Source organism: Cyanistes caeruleus, chromosome 14 (assembly GCF_971803275.1).
Source record: "Cyanistes caeruleus chromosome 14, bCyaCae1.hap1.1, whole genome shotgun sequence".
Lineage (NCBI taxonomy): Eukaryota > Metazoa > Chordata > Aves > Passeriformes > Paridae > Cyanistes > Cyanistes caeruleus.
Window position 1 is genome coordinate 2,482,300 of NC_141714.1, and position 23,221 is coordinate 2,505,520.

The 23,221-nt window shown below is 43.6% G+C and overlaps 1 long non-coding RNA gene across 2 annotated transcripts in view; it reads left to right on the forward strand.

The window, feature by feature from the left end:
- Window positions 1–19,039, forward strand: part of LOC147650496 (uncharacterized) — a 28,519-nt gene extending 9,480 nt beyond the window's left edge. For both annotated transcript variants that reach the window (XR_015276159.1, XR_015276158.1), the window contains exons 3-4: window positions 7,530–7,649; window positions 16,393–19,039. This is a non-coding gene — a long non-coding RNA (uncharacterized LOC147650496). The remainder of the gene's footprint in view (window positions 1–7,529; window positions 7,650–16,392) is intronic.
- Window positions 19,040–23,221: the final 4,182 nt, after the last annotated feature.

Here is a 23,221-nt window from a genome sequence, read left to right on the forward strand (position 1 = left end):
AAATAAGGGGAATAATCTGTGTTAATTAGGGTTAGTTGTCTATGCACAAACAAAAACGCTGACACCAACACAGACTTTTCAGTCCAGCAGAACCTCTACAAACAGGGGTGTTCTCTGCCTGACTACAGCAACACTGCAGGTGTGGGTGTGAGTAAAGGAGCAGGTCAAAAACCTGTCCCTGGATGACACCAAACTCAGGGAAAGAGAGTCCTGGAGCCCTTGCCTTGTGTGCTCACAGTCCAACAAATGAAGTTACTCTGAACACTGCAGCTAAACTCTAAGCTGGTCTTACAGGAGTAGATCACGTGGTAGCTGAGGTGTGAACTTTCTGCTGCTCTCTGCTCTCAAGCTGCCTTTATCATAAATAAAAAATAAATCTCAGTGCCTACTTTTCCTTTTCCCTGAGGAAGGGTTGGGGTTTGGGCTTTCTGCTGGATGTCCTGGCTACTCCGAGCTCAGCCCTGTGGTGGAAGCAGGATCTGATGGGGAATGAGCCCTGCTCAAACCCCACGTTTTTTGTAGTGGTTTCACTGCTTCAGCAAAGAGATTTGTGGATTTATTTTCAAATCAATTAATGCAATAAACATTCTTTTCATAGTTTTTTTTCATTTAAAGGAATGCCTACAAGCATAAGGGGTTAAGTGTTTATATTCAGGTTTTTTCCAATCTGCATGACTATGAGCACATACACTGATAATATTACTTACATTTGGACTTTAATTCCTTTACCTGTACCATTTTAGCAACAAAGCATTAAAAAAAAATAAAAAATTAAAAATAATAATAAAAAAATCCATGAGGATAATTCCATCCCACTGTTTTATAGTTGTGACCTTCTGCTTGTCCCGGAAGCTTGAGGGTTAAAGAGCAGCTTTTTGGAAGAACAACATATAGATTTTATTGTCTTTGGCAACAATTTCAAGTTGGATTTATGTTCTTTCCCTTGCCCCATTACTAACGAAGCTCCTCAGTGACAGGAGAGCCGTGAGCATCCCTCAGGTCCCTTTGCTTGTCCCCTGGGGCTGTCACTCCCCTGGGAGCTCTGCAGAGGTAAAGTAGCAGTACCCTCTGCTGGCACCTTTTGTGCCAGGCTCTGTCCCACAGCTCTCCAGCCTCCTCCTGTCAGTCCATGGCACATTTCCCAGTTATCCCCACCTCCATATATTCATTAACAGATTTCCCTTCAGAGGCATTTTTAATACTTTAGTAACTTCCACTATTCTACCTAAATTTGATATTTTTTTCCATCATAACGTGATGCTGTCATTGCAAATAATTTCCCTGCTTGGCTTTCAGGTCCTTGAGTTAAATATTTTTTCCAACAATCAACACCTGGAAAAACATATTATAATTTGATTTAAAGTGCTGATACACTTAATACCTTACATTAAACATGGAATGCTGACAGGATTCCAGATCACATTCCAGGGATCACTGATAAACAGTAAGAAACTTGAGGAAGTTTCTACACCAGCAATCTAAGGGGGACAAGAGTTTTGGTTTCTTTTTGACCACAATAGCAAATAGAAGAGAAGAATCACTCTTCTGGGACTGGGAAATAAAAATTGTCATGGGCTAGAGGTGAATCCAGGCCCTGTTAGCCACTCTTAGCTGGAATTCAGAGAGGAAATCCAGGGATCTGAGCCCTTTGGTGAGTTCTGAATACTGTGGACATCCAGCATAGCTGGGAGAAAGGAGAAGCTGCAAATGAAGATCAGGAATCCCCTCGGGGCAAGGAAGAAGGAGCAGATTGTGCTGCCTGTGCTTTGCCCCAGGGCTGGTTCTCAGCATTCCCTCTCCCAAACGCTCCAGTAGATTTTTAGGAAAGAGAAGTCCCGTTGTCCTGCTGTGTTTAGCTCTGCTGTCTGCCCATCTCTGGCACAGAGGAGCCACCTGCCTGCTCTGGGGCCCCTCACAGATGTTTGTAGGACACTTTTTAACGGGGCAGCTGCCCTACATTGATGGAAAGCCACAGAAAACCACGGCCCTCGCTCTTTCAGCTTCTTCAGTGACAAGTGTCTGAAGCAAAACCTGCCGTCTCTGGTTCTGTAACAGCATCACACCCATCCAGAACATCAAAGCTGTCACTGAGCAAGCAACACAGAAGACATGACAAAAATCACACAGTAGGCTGCGCATAAAATAGTAAATGATTGTATTTATTTTCTGTGTTTACCTCAAATAAATCCTTTGTCGGTCTGAAACAAAAGCGAGGCAGTGCTCGGTAGGTGTCAGTCCTTTGAGACTCATTCCACAGCTCTAGCACCGCACCCATCAATTGGGAAACAGCTGAGCTGAGGAGGAAAACAACACAGCTGGATTTCCTTTCCTGTCCTTGACACCTGGGGATCTCTGGGGACTGGCACGGCCCTGCTTGCATGTGTCACCTTGTGAGACAGAACATCTTGGGGCAGCACCTTCCAGAGGTGTTGCATCAAAGAGGAATTCACTTTGGAATGTCTGCGTTTCTACTGATTGGTATTGGCTATGAATTATTAATCGCAGCTTTGCAGTTTACACTGCAAAAGTAATTCCCAAGTCTGTCAAAAATAACCATTTCAAAATGCTTTGACGTCAGCTTTTCTGGAGAAATGGGATCTGCTTTCTTCCCCTGATGGCTCTGTCACGCTGTGAAAGGTAGCTGGGAAATACCTGGCGGTTTCCAAATCCAACACGGCTGTAAGAGCTGTGTGATTGCTGCAGATTGAGAAGTCTGTTAAACAAATAGATTTGGATTTTCTCTTTCCAGGAGGGAAGTTGTGCAGTTTACTTTGATTTGCTGCTCTGGTTCATATTTAGGGTCAAACATAAGTAGAGCTCACCTCAGCCCCTTCTTTCTTGGATTCAAAATATTAGCGAGGTTGCAGATTTTTGACTTGAGAGATCAATTGGCTTCTTTTCTCAAGTCTTCTGATCTGAATGATTTGTTTTCAGTTTTTATCTATCTTTAACGGTGCTTTGTAAACTGAGGGGCCAGATCCAGCTGAGATCAAAAGGTTCCCATGAGATTAAGGGAGGGAGGTAAATGATGCCCCTTTCAGAATTCAGAGACACAGACAGAGCTGCCATTAGCAAAGCAGACAGTGGGATTTCTCTTCTCCAGCCACAACTATTGCCCCCCTCACACTCCTGTGTGGTTATCCAACCTCACAGCATATCGGGATGTTAGTATTTCATCCAGTATCCCACTCTCAGTTATGCTGAATAACAGCAAACTACAGGGAGTGAGGTCATCTGAAGGACAGAAAACAAAAATGGGAAATACCTGTTAAGGTATTGGTCCAATAATGCATTTATTATGGGCTTATCAGATGAGAGTAGAAAAAAGGTTTAGTGTTTCTTGGCTTGACACTTTCTAAACCCTTCTTTAATCTCCCTCATCCTCCCAAAAACAGCACTCACATCATAGTGCTTTGACTTCAAAAATTCGCAATCTTGAAATACAGTTCCGTGATTTTCACATCTCCATCCCCAAAAGTCTCACCCAGATCCCCTAAGCTATTTCATGAGTATAAATACATAATAATACATATAAATATGTAATAAATGTTTTGAAAATGATACAACTTTTAAAGCAACTTTAGTCATGGGTTTGTTCGCAGTGACACCTGCAGACATCCTTAAAGGAAATTAATTAACTTTGATCAAATTTAGAGATTTGTGTCCTGTTCTAGCCCACAGCATAATGTCAACAGCACCATATTTATCAATTTCAGCTATCAAAAGACAGTTCCAATATTTTCCCAGCTTCTTGAAATGACCAGAAATCCTTCAACGAATTAAATCTACGTATTAAATACTGTAATCGAATAGGTGCAAGTGCATGGCCCGAGAATTCAGCCGAGAGACAGCGAGTGTGTGTGTGTGTCTGCGAGAGGGTGGGGTGGAATATTCATGCCATTGAAAAGACTCACGTTGTTATTTAACAACTCCATTAACCTCCTGTCACAAGTCATGACCTTGTGCTGACCCTGGCCAGCAGAACAGCCCAGCTCTGAAGTACAAAACATAAAAGTGGGAGAAGGAAGGAGCAGAGGAGGAGGAGGAGGAAATCTCAGCTCTTCATGGAAGAGGCTTCCAAAGGCATTGAGACTGAAGTGGAACAAAAGCTGCTGTGCACCGTCCATCCCCAGCCAGGCACTCCCTCACTGGGAAGGGTTTTCCTTTCAGAACCAGCTGCAGCCTCACATTTTCAGCTGTGAGCTTCTTTTCAATGTCAGAGCAGAGGGAAGCGGCCGAGAGCACACAGCCAGCAGCTTTACATCTCCTCTTTCTGTCCTGCTTTGCTTTGCAGCACAGCCCTGTTTGCAAATTTGAATTCAAAAATTCAGGGGAGGAAAAAACTTCACTATCCAAAGATGATGCTTCTGTAGCTTTTTGGTCCCTGGAGTAGTTTTGATAGCAGTGGTAGGAATTAAAAGCCCAGTATCAGGAAATGGGCAAAGTGACCCCAGTTTTTTAAGCAAGAAGGATCAAGGTGGCATCTGACTGGCACAAGTGAAAAGGCAGCAGGAATTTGTTTGGGGAAAGTTCTGTGAAGCTGTAAAAGGGTACTTTGAAGGCTGGCCATGAATCTCAGTGAGAGCTGTGGAGAGAGATGATGAGAAATTCCTCTTGCTGAAGAGCTGTGATGGGAAATATCAACTCACAGAAGCTCAGGCAAAGTGGTTTTTTTCCCCTCTTATTTTCTAACAGAGCAGCAACAAAAGTGGTGACACCTCGGGGTGGCTTCAGTGAGCCTCGAGGAATTATTCACATGTTTTGCTGACCACAGATTTTGGTCAGCAGGCACCTCACTGCTTGGGGAAGTGCTGACCCATCTGACCAGTGCCTCATTTATTCATTTGCCCTCTCCAGCAGACATCAGGACAGGATGTTTTAGAGGAATTTCAATAAAGAGCCTTTCTAAAATAACCCGCTTCAAAAAGAGGCTCTTGGTGCAAGCAGAGATTGGCTTCTGTTCTGAAGCTTGAGGTTTATGAAAATCGCTGTTTCTCTTTGATTTTCCAGTGGTAAATAATTATAGGTTTGACATCCTGAAGCTTTTAAGTATCGTGAGTCAGACATCCAGCTATGAGATGGTTCATAAAATTCTCACTAACCTAAAAATAATAAACACTGGGTTATTTTTGCTTTCTTCCCGGATTTGCATCCTTTAGGGTTACAGGTTTTGGGTTTTCTCCTGTGGCTGTTTAAAGAGTCCTCCTTATTCCAAAGGCTGAGGACTACATGTGCACAGCAAATTCCAGGAGTGAGGTCATCCAAAGAAGCTGGACAGCTCTCAGGAATTACAACAAAACCCCAACAGCAAAGGAGCTCTGGCACAGAATCCTATAGGGTAACCACGTGCCAGGCCAGGAAGCTCCCAAATGTATAAAGGCATGTATTCTGCAAGGGCTGTATCTTGTGTTTGATCTGCAGGAGGCAGCAGCAGAGAGCCCTTCCCGTCTGAAATCAGCCAGGCCAGGCAAGCTGCTCCCCTCCCACTTCCCTCTGCAGCTCCTGCCTTCAGCTCAAAGCTGCTGGCCCAGCTCTCCCTGTTTACATGTTCCCAAATTCAAGGAGGAAAAGGGAATATCAAACAGACCTGGGCTCTTTTGAAGTGGCTGGAGGATGCTATCAGGTCCAGGGGGTGTGTTGTGCTTTTGAGGCTTGTTTGTCTTTCCCTGCTCCTCGTGTGCAGGCCTTTAACCATCCCGAACCACCCCAATCCCAAAGGAGCTTTAACCACTCAAATTTCCAAATCCCAATCCCAGAGGAGCAGCCCTGGCACCATTCCAGTTTTGGGATGGTCTGTGTTGAAACACTTCTCTGTGTGGTTGTTCTGGCATGAAAGTTTCTTTATTCTTTTGAAATAAATGATTGGACTGAAATAAGTTATTGTCTGCCAGGAAGAAAATCAGGGATTTGATTTGTTTTTTAAGAGGGAGGTTTTGTCCCTTGGCAGAGAACTTCCTCCTTTAATTTTTGCCATTTGGAAACCTTCAATTATACCCACACACCATTAAATAATGGCCTTAAAATCATCCAGCTCTTCCTCTCAGCTTCAGCACTTAAACCAGGAGCTCGCTGCGATTTTGGGTTTCATCCTCAAACTCTTGTCTGTGCCTGCTCTCTCCTGGTCGCTGGCTGGAATTGCTGCTTGAGCACTCAAGATCCTGTTGAACAGTGAAACTCAAAGCACCTGGGATTTGTTGGGGCTTATTTCAGGACCACTCCACTTTGTCAAATCTCCTTTAATGTGAAAAATCTTTTATAGTTGCAAAAGCGGGTTTTTTTTTAATAATTAGAAAGTAGAGAGGAAGATCAAATTTTGAAGCTTCAGATTCTTGGAGTTAGTTACAGTTTTGAATATCAATATTAGGAAAAAAATAAACAATAAAAATATTTTCAATTCATTACTAAGAACTCTTTCAAATCCAGGCTCTGATTCATCGAGGCTTTTAATAGATTTTCCAGGAACTGGACTAAAAACAGCTCAGACATAGAATCACAGAATAATTGAGGTTGGAAAAGACCCTTATGATCATCGAGTCCAGCACTGCCAAAGCCACCACTAACCCATGTCCCCAAGTGCCACATTTACACATCTTTTAAAACCCTCCAGGGTTTTAAAGAGCCTGTTCTCTCCTCCTGGCACAAATCTGTGCTCTGGCCTTATGCAACAGATTGAAATATCCTAACTTTGATTCCATGTACTCCTGTGTTGTGCTATTTGCATTAAAAAAAGGTTAAAATTAATTTTAAAAATTGTCTGAAAACCAAAATGATCAACAATGTCTCTGAAAAAAACCCAAAAAGATGAAAAAAATTCTAGACTTTTTAAAGTTTAATTTTCTCTTTGTTTTCACTTTAAAAATATGAAAAGTATCAGTTCTATTTATATGAATAATTTTAGGTATTTTGGGTTTTAGGCAGCTGCTTAAGTGCTATTTCTATTTGTAGCTCAATTAGTTGTACCCTAGATGGAAAGCAGCAGGAATTTTTCATTCTTTAGTGCTCTAGCCAGTGAGTTCAGGTAACCAGGAAAGGCAGCAGGGTTGGAGTTTTAGCGCCAGCTGGATTCTTTATTATCTTTATTATCTTTATTATCTTTATTATCTTTATTATCTTTATTATCTTTATTATCTTTATTATCTTTATTATCTTTATTATCTTTAACCTTTCTGTGATCAGCCTTTTGTTCTCACTTCTCTAGCCCTGGTGAAGGCAAAGTTGGGTTCTACAGGATCCTCCTTTGCTTCCCAGATTCCTGGGACACCTCTGCAGGGCTTAGAGTGCAGCAATAGGCAGAAAGAGTTTTCTCTTCAGTTAAAATTGTTTTTCTCATCCCTTTCCTTACCTGGCAAGAGTTTCCTCTGTTGTTGAAAATCACTGTTGGGTGATTTTTATTTAGGAGCAATTTTCAAAGGTTTGGAGACCTGGTGATTGCACAGGGTGTCTATAACAGAAAAAAGTCTGCAAGATTCAGATTAAAATGATCAGAAACCTTCCTGAGAATATTCATGTTCTGTCGTGGTTTGTCTTAGATTTTGGGGTGTGCTGCACAGGAAAAAAAGGTTGGAAGCAGCCTGAGGTGTCCTGACCAATATTCCCTGGATGATACAGAGGGATTGCATTAAATCCTGCAAAAAAAATACCTCCTTCAGGTAGGTAAGGTTTGTACTTGACTGGTTACAAAGCATGGGCAGAGATTAAAGAGTCATCTTTAATTGGATGCCTTTTTAGGGTCCAAGAATATAATGTGATTTCTTTTCCTTTTTAGCATTGTTTTATGCCAAAATATTCTCCTTCTCTGCCTCCTGTAATCTGTCATAAAATCGTTATCCTAGTCTTAGGGACATGGTGATAATTTCCATGACAACACAGAAAGCTTCCAGAAACAGAGATTTCTGACTAAATATATGAAGGCTGTTGAAAAGCACAACTGTGAGAATTCTGCCTACCCACTGTAAATAACAGACAGGAAAGTTAAGTTGACATGATCTCATCTTTTGAAACTGAAATGTTCTTCACATCACGTTGATTTACTGAATGTTGGATCTATTTTTTTTTTTTAATTGGGTGAACAAACCTCTCTCCAAACAATAACAATAAGCCCTTGATATGCTGATCCACAAAGTCTTGCTCTGTGTCATGGTCTTAAATAAAAATACACAGAACAAATATCCAGAGCTGAGGCTTTCTGACAAGATAGCTGGAAACAATTGAAACACTTCTAATCCAGCATCTGATCTGTAAAACTCTGTAAAAGCACAAATGTAAATGAAAAATGTACTCAGATCTCAGCCTGAAGTTTAAACACATGATAAACTAAATCCTAAAGCCTCGTGTTTGGAAATGTTCAAAAACAAAGAGACTCCAACCCTGAGCTGGCTGATCTACCTTTGATGGAGTATCCAGTTGTCTCGGTGTCAAATGGGTTTTCTAGCATTTTTCCAGGATTTTAACCCCCATTCCAATGGGTTTTCATAGCAGTTTTCCAGGATTTTAACCCCCATTCAAATGAGTTTTTCTAGCAGTTTTCCAGGATTTTAACCCCCATTCAAATGGGTTTTCATAGCAGTTTTCCAGGATTTTAACCCCCATTCAAATGAGTTTTTATGGCAGATTTCCCGGATTTTAATCCCCATTGAAATGGGTTTTTATGGCAGATTTCCAGGATTTTAACCCCCATTCCAATGGGTTTTTTAGCAGTTTTCCAGGATTTTAACCCCCATTCCAATGTTTTTTTTCTAGCAGATTTCCAGGATTTTAACCCCCATTCCAATGGGTTTTTCTATCAGTTTTCCAGGATTTTAACCCCCATTCCCTGTTACTTGAACAGCACCTCTGTGTTTGATTCATTCTGAAACAGGATCAAGCCAATCCTCCAGCAGCTTCAAAAGGGAAGAAGCCACTGGGCCTTGCCAGTGCTGCAGGATCAATTCCATGGAATTCCATGTTGGGAAAGGAGTCAGCTTTTTAATAAATGTATTTATGGGTTTAGAAAAGCTCTCCCTGAAAGCGATGTTGATCATTGCCTGTGCTCTGCACCCACACTCTGCAGTGACTAACACTTCCTAATTCATGCTAATAACTTCCCAGAGGGAAATGGGAATTCTTGGCCTTTCACCCTGCCTTGTTCTTTTATTATGGTTCCTCTTTACAGATCTCAAGCCATGCAATTTAACCTGGTGAGAGAACTGGCCATTCCCACCTTTCTGCTGCCTTGATAAATGTTCCATTTGCATGGAAAATCGTGAAAATCAGCTGTTGAATTTTTGCCTTTCTTAATTGCAAAGCTCTGTGTAAACAAGCTGATGGTGTTTTTGTTTGCTGACAGAAAAAAACCAAAAAACAACAGAATTGGGACAGTTTATATTTGGCAATGCTTGGTTTTTGTGGGTGGCTTATGGCCTAATCCTGATGGAGACATTTGGTTTCTATTGTATGCTAGAAAATAACAAGATTTTAGAAAAGAAATCCTGACTCTTCTTGGTGTGAAGTGCTTGATTCAGCCCTGATCCATTTTTTTTTTCTCTTCTGTTATATTAATAAAATCTGAAGTAGCAAATGAAAAGGGATTAATTACATACAGGCATCCAGCAGCTTTGGTTCTATTTTCTCAGATTTTCTGTTGCTACTCTCATTCTAAAAGGCTGTAAAATGTCACGATGCTCTGTGGGTGAAATTTCATTTGTTTCCCCTTTCTTTGCAGAGGTAGAACTAATTCCAGAGGGGGAGGAAAAGAGACTTTTGTGTGTTAGTTTCTATGTGTAAAATCTTGTATCCTGGGAAGACCCAGGAACTCTATCCCTGTATATGGCAGCATCCAGGGACACCTCCCCTCTTCCCACAGCAAAAGGATAATGCTCAGGATTGGGGAAAAAAATCCCTGGGAAGGGCTGGGGGTGTGTGTGCTGCGCTATGTGAGGCACTGGCTTTTGCCAAGCAGTCTCAGGTTCTCCAGAATCAATTCCCACCTTTCCTGGTTTACTGTCACAGGATGCTCTGAGCAGACTTTTCAGAGTTCTTTTGGAGGTGTCTGTCACATTCCAGGGAATTATGCAATAAAAACCACCCTCATTTCCCCTGCAGACTTTGTGTGTGTGTGTGTGAGACTCATGAGATAAAGTCAGGAGAAATTCCTATCTCCTGCTTATCCCAGACATCCACAGAAATGGAAGCTGGGCACTTCCACCCTGGTGCTTCATGTTATAAACGGGCCAGGAGACCAGCTCCTTTTAAAAAGGCCTTTATTAAGCAGCACAGCTCTGGGGTGGGGGCCCGAGGGGTTGCGCACACCGCCACTGCTCCCACTGGACACCGCAGAAGAGGAGGATCCGTGCAGCTCTGTCACTGGGGCAGAGCTGGGCCTTCCTTCCTCATGGGAGTCCCCGGGAAGACTCATTCTTTAGGGCTCGTAGTCTAGGCTGTCATCCCAGTCGAGTCTCCTTGAGGTTATGTCGGCCCCTGGAAAGAAGCCAGGGGACTCCTCTGGGTCTTCCTTGTTAGATGGTGCTGGTTCTATTCCTTCCCTTTTGCGTGGCTCGTTGTTTTGGGGTCTTTTCCAGTCTGGGTGCATCCCATAAGTCTCTGGTCTCTCTCGTTTGCATAAAAGTCCGTATGTCATCTTCCTCCTCAGAGCGGTACAGCAACTCGGGGCAGGGATACAATGTGCCATGTGGGAGTCTCGGAGCAGTGGGGGCAGTGCCTGGCTGAACACAGAACAAGAAACACAGGGTACAGCAACTTGGGAGAGGGGGCAGGGCCTGGCTGAACAAGGAACAAAAATATGGGGTACAGCAATTTGCGACAGGGGTACAAGGGTAAGTAAACCTGGGACAGGGGTTTACAAAGTAAGTAAGGGGTTTACAAACAGCAACTGTAACATATTATTCTTAACACTTCAGAACCTGATCCACCTGGCAGGACAAGTATTAATGATGATTTGATCTGGGGGAAAAAGGAAATCCATCTTTTCATACAACTGGATCAGCCTCTTGGATCTCCAGTGATCCAAAGGACGTTGGCTTAGCCCCACGACTCCTTTTCATTCCACAACAGCCTGTGGTATTTTAGTGATAGGGAACTGTGGGGAGCTACACAAGCCTTGTTTTTCTGGGCCAAAAATAGTTTCACAAGAAGTGACTCCTGCCAAAGAATTGGTTCTCTTAAGTCTCAGGCTTTGGCCTCAAAGTGTTGTGGAATGCCATGAGCTCTAAATGCAGGAGGAAAAACATATTTGCAGGCAGAGTTTTCATTTGATTCTATCAGTGGGGACGCCGAGTAGTATAAATAAATGAATTTCAGGAACAGACTGTATCTAGCTCTAATTAAAGGAAGATTTCAAAAATTGCCAGATTAAGTAAATACTGTATTAGCTCTGTCTGTTACAGCCATGACAAAGCAGCCCATTTGGAAGCTGAATTGTTTCCTGGAGGCACATAAGAAAAGAGTGAGTTCTGTTATGTTAGCACAGAAAGTTTGGGATGAGCAAAGCGTTCCTTATGCCCAAATTAAGAGCCCAAAGAGCTCTGCAGCCTGTGATGGTTTCCTGTGCTGGGCAGGAATTGCCCCTCAGTGACTGTAATTACACAGCTCCCAGAAATTTAATGCGAGGGAAAACTCCTGGGAACTGCTGTAGGAAATTTCACCTCCAGCTCATTTTGCTTCTGTTGTCTCAGACAAGAGAGACCTGAACCATGGGGAGATTTGATAGAAAAATAAGACAAATATGATGCAGTTGTGCCTCTCATCTGTGACAGCTCCCTGGTACAGCCTTGGCTCAGAGGTTTTGTGCCACAGGAAGAGCCACTGGAGCTTTGGGTGCCCGGCTCTTGTGGGTGTCGCTTGTCCCACTTGGATTTTTCAAAGAGGTAACGGTAAACATTAAAATATGTGGGCTAATGAGATCATATCAAACCTATTTCAGCTACAAATTTAATTAAAAAAATTGTAATCTCTTCAGAAAAGGAACTAGCAGGGCCTCTCTTTAGGTCTTTGCAGTAGAAGTTCATGCAATGTACAGCAAAGGCTGAGGCAAGAAAATCTCTCTTGTAACATGAGGGCAGAGCTCATCTCTCCTCACGAAATATTTGCCACACCAGAGAGTTGTCTAGACTCTCCTTACAGGATCTTTTAGACAAGGTTTTATATCTGTTGTGTGAGGTTGATATATATGGTGTGTCCAAATAAGGGAAAAATAGGTTCCTCTCTGAGGCACAATTCATCTCACCCTGGCAGAGATATTTCCAAATGTCCAGGATAAGACAAAGTGTGCCCTTCAAGTGCTCACTTCTCCCATTTGTAGAGAGAAGTTGGAAAACTGGCCCTCAGATATATTTATGTGTGCTCTGGAGAGACCCAGAGGCACTGACATTAATCTGGGCTGTGTGTTCTTCAGGGATGCCAGCAGATAATCCCTCTGTCCAGCTCTTCACCTATTAACAAACACAGAACATTCTCACCCTGGATTTTCTTTTATGCAAATGAATCATTTCAAGTGTTACAGCCTTAGAAATAATTTAGGGACCTTTCATTATTTGTGCTTGGTTGTAGTGTCACCCAGAAAGATGTTAGACAAAAGACAAAAGAGATAATTTAAAATTTGGGACAAATCTGAGGAATTCAGTACAGAACTCTCAACTGGGATTTCTGAGTCTAATTACTTTCCTTGGATTTCTCCTGTAATTTATGGCAGCCTGTCCAAGCAGAAATCATTCTGGCAGTGTTCCAGCAGACTGACAGGATACAGGTTAAAACCCATCCAGCTTCCAAAGAGATGGTTCCTCCCTCCCCACTCCCTTTCTTTCCACATTTTATCTTCAAAACGAGCAAGCCCAGTGCAGAATCTGAGCTGAGGACTGAGGCTTTGCACAGTCTGGCCACGTCCCCTGCCTGCTGAGGTGCTCAGTACATCACAGTCCTCCGTAGATTCGGTCAAAGTCTTCATCTTAAGGTGGGGAAAAAAGAGAATTTTGAGGGAAATATCGTCACTGGCTCTGAGATCCAGTGTAGGATCGAGCACCCTTGTTTTCCATTGCTGTCTGCATTAGGATTATTTCATTGGAAGTGCTGCTTGCTTCATGTCACCAGCTCTGGGGTGATCTGGGTGCTGTCTGTGGCAGCTGCAGATGAGGAGGGGCACCCTCCAAGGCTTTTGGGGAGCAGGGGTGCTAAGGAGGAGGTTTATGGGTGACTCCTGTAGGATAGCAGAAGCATTAGTGTGGAAACACAGGAGATGTCCATGCCATCCACATCTGACTGGGATGATGGAGAGGAGCACTGGGCTCCCAGTGCCCACACTGGGCACACACTGATGGCTCCAACGTGGATTTTTCATCTCAGACCAGGAGACAAAAATCGAAAACGAGTGGTTTGAAAATGTGGCTGAGCAGAGCCCAGCTCCCTGCACCGGGATGTACAACACCAGCGTGGGGATCCTTGGTGCTGGAAAGGTGGGATATGAAATAAATCTCTTCCTTTTGGAAGCAAGCAGGCTGGATTTGGATGCAGGAACATCTTTGGTTACCAGTAGGTGTCATTGCAGGTTTGCACTCACTGGGGCTCCAGCGCTTGTGACAAGCACCCAAACCACAGCTCTGCTTCTTGGAGCTTCACCTGCTGCCATGGATGGAGCCAGCTTCTAATTCCCACACCACTGGCAATCCATGGCCACTTTCCTCAGCAGTTCCTGCTCTGTGTTGCTCCTTAGCTAACAAATTTGTCTTCAGCACTCCAGTGCAGCAAGCAGCTTGGTTTCTTCTGGATGTAAATTCCACACACCCAAAGAGGGCACCACTCGTAACTTCTTTAATTTGTTTTTTCTCTCTCTGATTCTTCTGCACTTCTCTTCACTCCTGGATTTCTCATCTTCTCTGAGCTGAGCTCCTCGGGTATGTTCCCTCACGGGGAGTTCTGATTATCTCAGTTCTCTGGGTCAGGGAGAAAACTCCAAAGCTCGTTAGGATCTTGTTTCTTGTGTTTATTAGGATGTTATCACAAAACCTGGCAGGTCTTTCTAGACCTTCTGCACAAGCTCCAGTCACTACAACCTGGCACACTTTGGGCTTTGATGGCACAAAATGGCCCAGAACCACTTGGCTGCCTCATCTTTAAATCCATTTTTAGCCAATTGACTATTGACAGGTGTATTGTTTTTAATATTAACAAGTAAGTTTTCTGTATCTACTTTTGTAACTAAAACTGACTGGCTTTCAACCAATCACTCTTTGTGCTCCTGGTGCTCCTGAAAACTGCAGAATCATGGAGAAGAAGGAAGGAGAGCTAAAAAATACACCTTTTTTCCTCTATCTTTACTCCATGTATTAAACCCTCTAAAATCTATATTTTTCACCTCAGTGACATACTAAACATTCTACTACTTTCTACTTAATTTTTGATAAATCCTGGTTTACCCAGGGATATTTGGAAGCCTTTCTGTCAGCGACAAATAGGATTAATATCATTTTGGAGAATAGGACAAACACAGAAATGTCTCCCCATTTCTGGATTCCTACAACATTTGGAGGGGGACTGTCTCTCTACAATGGAAATGTGACTTGGCCAAGATTCCCAAATCACCATTGACAGAGCCAATCTCACATTTTAAATAACCCCAGGCTGTTTGACTGTCTGGAGACTGGGTCTAGAAAAGCCACCTTTGTATTTTGTATTGCTGCTGCATTGTTCTCTGTGTGGATCAGTTTTCTGCCTCCCATGCCAGGTGGCTGCAGGGTGTTTGTGCCAGCAGGAGGGAGAGGAGTCCCAAACATCCAAACCCACCTGAGCTCCTGTTTCCATGTGCTCCCTCACATGGACATAAACCCACATTTGAGCTCCAGGCTCTTTGGATCTCACAGATAAAAAATATAATTGTGGCTTCAGCCTCCCGTGGTGGGACAGGTTTCCTGCCCCCAGTTACTCCTGTCCTACACCAAGTATGAGTGGCCAGGGCTGGGGCAGGACCAGGGAAGGTCTCAGGCAGCCCTGTAAGTGCCACTCCCACCCTCTGCTGTAATTATTTTGCCCTCAGATTCCATTTCCTGCTTCAGAGCTGCAGCACAATGCCATCCATACATGTGCTGTAATATACTCCGGCCTTTCTCTTCCTGTGCTGCTCCTGACTGATTAGAGGAGAAATTCTTGTTCTCAGTCCCAAGACATTTGTTCTTGCATCCCATTACCACGATCCAGTTCTCTAGAGGAATTCCATTCTTCCTGTAGGGCACTGTGTATTAATGGTGCCTCCCAGCTGTAGAGCAAGTTTCACTCCTGTATTCTGACAGTGCGTGCCAGGATCCTGCAGAAAAGGATTTTATGAGATTGATTGCAAGTCTGATCCTTCAGCAATTCAATTAACTGGCCAATACCAGTCCAGTCCTTTTTGATCCATTCTGTTATCATATATTTTTCAAATAGCTTTCTATCTACAGCAAAATTCTTCCAGCAAGCCTTGTTTTCTCTGCTTTAACTATGATGTCCCAGCTGGTATTTTGCCAAATCCTGCCCTGATGTCCACATGGATCAATTACACACCCATAGACATCTGGTGAACTGCCATTCCCTTCCATTCCATCCCTAGATGCTTGTTTGGATGCCTGAGTGGGAGCAGTCAAAGCACATAGTTTGGGACTTTGGTAGTGGAAAATGTTGGCCTTAAAGTCTGGTATAAAGAATCCCTCTCCACACAGCCCTTCTGTCCCTCACAACATAAACCTGAGTGTTCAGTGACACAGAAAAGCCTCCATGGAAAATGTAGGATGTCAGAGAAATGAGGTACAAATGAAGAATCAAGAACAATAATTTATAATTGACTTAATAGAATGCAAAACCAACTTGCTGTTATCCTTTCTTTAAAGCCAAAACTCCCAATTCTCAGATTTGTGGGGCTGTAGAGTGCTTTTAACCAGAAAGAAAGGACTGCTATGCACCTGCCCAGCTTTTTCAGCTGAAAGATTTAAGACAGTGTGGTTCTGCAGGGAAGCTGCAGGTCTTTTCTCATGGCCTTGTAAACCATCAGTGGTCTGGGAACCAGAGCTGTAGCACCAGATAATGCTCAAGCTCCTTTTTTTTCTCCTTCTTAGAATTCAGGTTAAATTATCTTTCTTTAAAGAGGGTGGAATTTCAAGGCAAAACTTTATTCAAGAAGCTGATCTTCACTGAAATCAAGTTTCTTTCACTGAAATCAAGTGAAAAATCTCATGCACACAGAACTTGTAATAGAAAAACAGGTTGACAATGGCAAGGTTCTTGCTTTTTTTTTTTTTTTTTTTCTTTATAATTGCTTGAAATATGATGGTACTAAATTTATTCTTTTTAAGTTTTTGGATGTCATGAAATTCACATAATGGACTGGGCCAGGTGGCTCCTTATAGTTCATTTTATTTGCTGTTCTTTTCTTCACAGGTAGTGATGATCTCTTTTTTGGAGCATCTGGAGTCACTGCAACACTGAGAGGTAAATTTGGTGCGAAGAGCCAGAAGAGCACTCAGAGATCTCGGTGCTTATGCAGCTGCCTTCAGCATCAGAAACAGCAGAGAAACACCAAAGAAGGAACATAACCAGAAAACTGAATTTAAATAGTATGACCCAAATTTTCCATGACCGGTTCCATCAGTATCTCCTCAGTTGCTTTCATGCCCTGCTGAGTAACAGCCCAAGAGAGCTCCTGTTTATTTTTATGTGAGAACTCTTCCTGAGACCTGGATTTCTGGGCAGGCACAGCTCCTGCCATCACTGATGTTGTAATAAATGAAGATGTTGGGTGAGCTGGGATGTTCCCAGGACACTGCCACATCTCCAACTCATGGCACAGCAAATATGCAGCACTTGGAAAGCTGCTCATAGCAGAGAGCAGCTTTTAAACACTGCTTGAGCTTTTAAAGGCAGGGAGATGTTGCTGCTGCTGGATTCAGGCTTTGCTTTGCTCCCTGAATTCTTGTGGGCAGATTATTTACTTTATTGTGCCATTCAAAAGCAGTGGGGAGGTAATTCTTTGTCTGTGTATTTTTCCATTGATGTTGAGCAGGGCTGGATGATTGCATGGGTCGTGCTTTGTTAATTATGAACACTTAGAGAAAAATCCCATTGCATTGTTCCTGTGGTGGGTGGGTGAGTGTGCAGCCTCTCCAGAACAAATTCCCAGCTGTGCAGGAGCGTGGGGCAGCGAGTCCCCAGCAAATTCTGGCCAAACCAGCTCCCAAAGTGGGAGCAGCAGAGCTGTGTTAGCACATTTTGCAGCCGGGATTGTTAATTAGAATGCAGCTTTCTGCTAACGGAGCTCTGCTGGGCTGGGCCTGGCGTGGCTGCACTCCCTGGATGTACCAGCATGACCCCACGACCTTCTGGACCATATAGAATCTATATGCACCTATAAATAATCCATCTGGCTGTTGCTGAAATATCAGATTTGTTATGTGACAGTCCCGTGGCCCATAGGTGGATCAGGGTTCCCCCATCCCCTGTCGCCGTCTGGCGCTGCACAAAAGGGAATTGGATATTCCCAAAGACACCAATCCCACTTGCCAGGAATTCTTGGGCCAGGGTGAACCTCACTGGGCTATTCCTGGAAAGTGAATGCAAAATATGCATGAGGAGTTTAAAGCAAATCAGAGAGGCCACTAAACAGGCAGAGTTTTGTTTACACAGCTCCGAAACTTTTTTCCCTGTGATTTCATGGGAGCACCCAGAAGATTCCAAGGCTGCCTTGCACAGCTCTCCCTGCAATTGGAGATGCACTCTGGGCTTTGGGAGATGGGTGAACATGTGGAACTGCCTCCCCAGCCTCAGAAACTGCTTTTGCTGGGGATGATTTTCAGTCTGGGTTAAACCCTCAGCTAACAAAAGCCAGCACCTGGATTTCTTTTGGTCCCCAAAACTCTTGTGGTGCTATGGCAATTTACACCACTCAAAAATGTGACTTAGGCACATATTAAAAAAAATATCCCAGGCTGCAGAGAGCATTTGCAACAGGAAACCCTGCGTCAGAGCAGTTATATTCCAGATCCCTCCCTTGGAGAATATTCACAAGGTGAAGAGGAGGCAGCCTGCCAACCTGACCTTGTTTTAATTCAGCACCCTGTGAGACATCAATCTGGGTTTCTGCTTCTGGGATTCACTTGCTTTAGAAACAGTTGCTCATTCCTAGGTTTATCCAGAAGCTACAGAGCTCTTGTAGCTTTTGTTTGTAATTAGAGAGCAAAGTTTAATCCCCACTTCCTGCTCTATTAATAACAAACCATCAGCTCTTCTCCTGCACAAGGGAGCAGCAATTGAATATTGAAAACACTCTGACACCTGGCTTGCACACAGGGGTTTTGTTCAATAGATCTCAAAACATTTTGCAAAGGAAGGAAAAATCATTTTAATTTCACTGGAACTGAAGCACAGGGGTGGGACAACCACTCTGCACTGCACCACCAGGAAAATGTGCCTGACAGACAGGGAATGTGAAGATATGGGATCGGAGAATCTTTCCATAAAGAAACATTTTTCCCATAAAGAACATTCCAAAATACACAGAGAAGCACTAAAAAAGAGATTTAAATTAGGATCTTTCAGTTCTGTTCGAAGTTTGAAGCTGAAAACTGGTGGGTCTGGCCTAGGGAATTTTTATGTGGCCCATTTTAGAAAGAGAATGTTTGGAGCTGTGAGCAGGAGTTTGACCTCTTCCTAAATCACTCCTAAAAAGAGCTCTAGGATCCTCCTGCATCTTTAGCCTGCATCTTTATCCTGCAAGCATTAGAACCCACATGTATCTTAAAAATAGGATTTGTACCTCTCAGCCCACAGAAATGCTCCTTGTCCAGCTTTTCTGGCTGTATCATTCACCACTCAAAATCCACTGTTAGCAGCTCTGTTATTTAAATCTGTCTGAATCCTGGTGACAAACTGGCCTGAGGATTTCCTGCCGTGAAAGGAGTTTGTTTTTTTCATGCAGCTTAGGGACGAGTGGTGTTGAGCAAGAGGATTTGTCAGCTGATTCCCTTCAGACATTTGTTATCATTTGGTGGGAAGATGCAGAATTTACTATTCTCAGCAGAAGGCTGATGTACCAAATGTCTCTGTGTTCCTGCCATGGGTTGGGGAGGGGGATGTCCTTATCTTTGCTCCTTGGGAGGAGTGTATTGGGCAGAAATTGTGGGGTGACAGCCAGGGGCTGCAGAGGTGACCCCTGGGGGGGAACCATGTTCCTGTCACACCCCATCACATGCCAAAAGCATCAGCCCCACAAAGGAGAACATGGTGCCCTTGCTCAGACGTGTTTAAGGAAGAAAAACAAGGATTTGGGGTGGGCTGAGTAACCCAGGGTGAAAATAGGGAGACTGTTGTGCTTGGCTGAAGAGGGAGGGCATGTAGTGCATTTAATTAAGTGTTTGTGTAATTGTTTATGTTTTCTTCTTCCCTTGATCCTTGTATCAGTGATTAGAAGTTTGCATTGATGGGCAAAAAATTCAATAATTCCCCAAATGAAAACTTTTGCCCATGAAAGAGGAGATGAAAACTACAAGGAAAAAGACAAATGTGGTGTGCTGATCTGTAGAAATGTATTTTGACAAGGAGACAGCCATGACTGGGTGTTTTATCCTTGTAGGAGGGCCTGCAAATGAAATCAAACCAGGCCACTCTTGGTGTTAGAAGTGATGGTTGGTCCAAAAAAAAATCAAATTCATTTAAAATCTGCTTTAAATTGAAGTTTTCCGCACAGGGTGGAGCGCTTTGGCTCCTGGCTGCGTAGGAAAAGATGCACACAGGAAGGGAAAATGAACATAGCCAGCAGTACCCCAGAGGAATCCCATCTCCTGCATGTGCAGGGTGCAGGAAGTACTGGAGCTGCACTTTGTGTCCAGGCAGAACCACTGTGAGAAACTCGAGGTGCATTTTGCAACGCGGCGTGGGAACCCGGAGCCGAGCAGGAACACGAGGGAGAAGCAGAGGGAGCCCAGAGCAGGAAGTCCTTAAAGTCCCACACATTTGCCCATGGCTCCACCACAGCCATCCCAGCTGGGCTGAGGCTGCTGGAGAATCCATCTTTTTTATTTCTCTGGATGTGTCTCTCTGGATTTAGCAGCTCACCACTCCATGCTCCCCCTCTCCTCTCCCCATCTCTCCCACACTTTGACCTCACACCATGAAACTGTCAGAGTGAGGAAACAGTTTGAGCTGAAACATTCATTCCACATTACGTGATTCTAGATTAAATGCAGGAAGCATTTAACCCTTTGAGAGCCTTTTCCCTCATGCTGGGATGCCTTGGCTTTCAAACTCCTTGCAAACCACGTGTAAGTGGAGCACTGATGCTTTTTAAATGTCAATTCTTGTCTTACCAGTGGCTCGAAGCCACAGCACTGGGATTCAGGAGTGTCTGGACTTTGCAAACTGAACACAATCTCAGCCCTACTCAAGATTTTTGATTTTTCCAGTGCTGAGATGTATTTGCAATGTGGGGAAAATGTGCATTTCCAAATGTATGAAGAGATGAACCTCTGACTCCACGGTTTGAGGTTCAGAAGTGCAAATGGCTAAAATTAAAGCTACGAAAATAGATAAAATGAGGCCTTGCAATAATTAGAATTCCGGATTTAGTAACAAAACTTCTTGCTTTCTTTAAAGCCACCTAATAAATAAATCCCACAGAGCAGCACTTACATATAAAATGTATCATTTCATAGGCCTGACACAAATATGTATTCTGGGCTTTAAAAGCTGCTCTTTTGGCAGGTCAGGGCTCTCCTGAGAGCCAGCTCCTGCTCTCCAGCACTCACTGGTGAACACTTGTCGGATATATTTGGTATCTCGGGTTCTGGGCTTCATAGGTGGTCTTGGCAGCTGAAAGGGTGGAGGAGAATGGCAACCCCAACCCTCCATTCCAGTGTTTGCACCGGGAACAGCAGCACCCTGGAAGTCCTTCAGGAGCAGAAGTGACTTTGGCGTTGGCCTGATGGAACCACGGGGGCTGGAAGGGGATGAAGACGTGGGGTTTTCACCACTGCTCCAAACAGATGTGGATGGGAAGCACTAACAGCTCTCCCAGCCTGGATTCTGAGTTTCCTTTTCAGCAAGGCATCTCCAGATGTGTAGTTCACAGAAACAACATTTTGGTTCAGCCTCAGAGAGCTGAAAGATCCCAGTAACCTTTTTTTTGGGCATTTGGGAGGTTCCTACAGATGTTGATCCCTTCCAGCACTCCCAGATGGAGGGATTGGAGCACGGATTGTCCAGGCAGAATTGCCACCATCACTTTCTCTATATTCAGCAGCACCAGAAGCCTATCACCTTTCCCAGAGCTTGAGGGAGGGTCAGTGTCCCTGATGGAAAATCAAGGCAGAGGGGAGAGCAATTGAAAGATTGGATTTCTCTTTTATTCCCTGATCCCACTGCTCTTTACTGGCAGTCACAGAACTGTGTGCCGTGTACTGATGGGTAAAGAGTGGAGAGTCTTGTTCATTCAAAACCAGAAGAGTCATGGAATGGTTTGGGTTGGAAAGGACCTTAAACCCCATCCAGTCCCACTCCCTGCCCTGGCCAGGGACAATTTCCACCATCCCAGGCTGCTCCAAGCCCTGTCCAGCCTGGCCTTGGGCACTTCCAGGGATCCAGGGACAGCCACAGCTGCTCTGGACAGCCTGATCAAACACCTTTGCTGACAGAGCATGAGTTTGAGTTCAGGTCCCAAACAAATGCAAAGCCATGACCTTCATCAAAAACAGGGAACCAAGAGAATAGGCTGTTACATTATAATTGTGATGTTCCAAATTAGCTTTTTCATCATGACATGGGAAATTATTGGCTTTTGAAGAGAAATACAACGCAGAGCAGCAAAGAGTGGTGGCCTCTGGAAACTTGGATCACAATCAAAAGTGAAATAATTCAACACTCTCTGTGAGAGTTCAAAGGCAACCTCAGAGAAAACCCAACCTCTGCTTATCTGGTGAGCTTTCTAACCAGCAGAGAAGGTACAGAGTGTCTCCAGATTCAGCAAAAACCCCGCTAATATCTTTTCCAAATGACTGGTTACCTATGGTGAGTGTTCTGCATTACTGCCCAGAGAGAAGAAAAACATCCTTAGGAACAGTCTCCACAATCATCCCTCACAACAGCACAGACATGAATAGCTTCACCCATCATCCTTGGAAAATGTGCAGCTTCCCCCCGAGCTGCTGGAGGGGATGGGAAGTGTCTGTGTGATGAGATGCAGAGGCTCCCTCTTGAAACCCTTTTGGATAAGAGGGAAAATGTAAAAAATGTATCTTCTAAAGAAGAGAAGATTGGTGTGACAGCTCCTGAATGAATTGGATCCCAGGGTTTACAGTCTATCAGCTCAGCTCTCTGCTTCATGTTTGGTGTTTTTTCCATCTGTAGGAAAAAGCATTATCATTTAGGGTGAACTTTGTCCACTTCATGACAGATAAAATTATTGCACCAGCTAGAGATGAAGGGAGATGAGAAGTGGGTTTGCTGCATCATTTTCCACTCTCCTGTTTATCCCAAAATCTTCAATAATGGGCTAAAATCTGACAGAGCAGAAAATCACCAGCTGTTCTGAGCTCCTTTTCCACTTGCACAGCCGCTTAGAGAAGAGAATCTGTCTGATTAAACCGAAGGGATTTCAGAGGAGAGCAGCAAAATTTAAGAACTAAACAGGTTTAAGTAAGCAGTGACTCTGCTGCATTAATAAGCTCAACATTTTAAGTACAAAACAAGGGGAGGAAATATTGGGCTAAGCCAGTGAGAGCTCTTGGGGAGAAGTGGCAGGAATTCAAAGCACAGAGTTGTAGCTGTGCTTTAAAATGTTTTAGGTAAATAAGGTCAAAAGACTAAGTAGACACTCTTCTTTTGTTATAAACCGTGTTTGGAGTTCAAATACTTGAAAATAAATTTTAAACTAGCCAGCAAAAGTCTGTTTCTAAGCCAAAGGAAGAAGAATTGCAGAAGTTTTTGCTTGCTAAGTTAAATGAGAACAAAGGCATGAATGGAAAGGGGCAAGGAGGGCAGAGCCAGGCAGAAATTATCAAAGGGAGAGTCTTGCTTTGTCTCCATTAGTGATAGATTGGATCATCTTCTCTACCCCATTGTCCCTGCTTTTGAGCTTTTAAAGTGAAGCTGGATATCTTTTTTTTAAACTTTAATTCCGTGGTTTTCCTGTGTGAGCCCCAGAGGAGACAGGCAAAGCTCAGAACAGCTCTGAGAGACCATGAACATGAAATATTAGCAAGTATTTCATTGTGTTCCGCTG